The sequence below is a fragment of the Buceros rhinoceros genome, unplaced genomic scaffold (assembly GCF_000710305.1).
Source record: "Buceros rhinoceros silvestris isolate BGI_N320 unplaced genomic scaffold, ASM71030v1 scaffold33946, whole genome shotgun sequence".
Taxonomy (NCBI): domain Eukaryota; kingdom Metazoa; phylum Chordata; class Aves; order Bucerotiformes; family Bucerotidae; genus Buceros; species Buceros rhinoceros.
Window position 1 is genome coordinate 4,081 of NW_010418690.1, and position 275 is coordinate 4,355.

The window sequence follows — 275 nt, forward strand, 5'->3', positions numbered from 1 at the left end:
TAAGATTTTTTTTTTTTTTTTTTTTTCTCCCGAATTCTTACTTTTGATATGTGATCCACTTCCACATGCCCAAAGCAGGATCTAATGGTTGGTACCAATCCCAGTAACACTGCAGGCTCCCTGGCAGCAAAGGCCTGCCAGGATTAACTGTTGCCTTGGCTCTCTATACCTGGTTACCTGGCCAGAATTTTCTGGTGCTGTGAAGTACTTGTTGCACAATTTCTTTACACTTTTCTGATGCTAGAGGCAGTTGTGACTATGGTGGGCCTTATTTT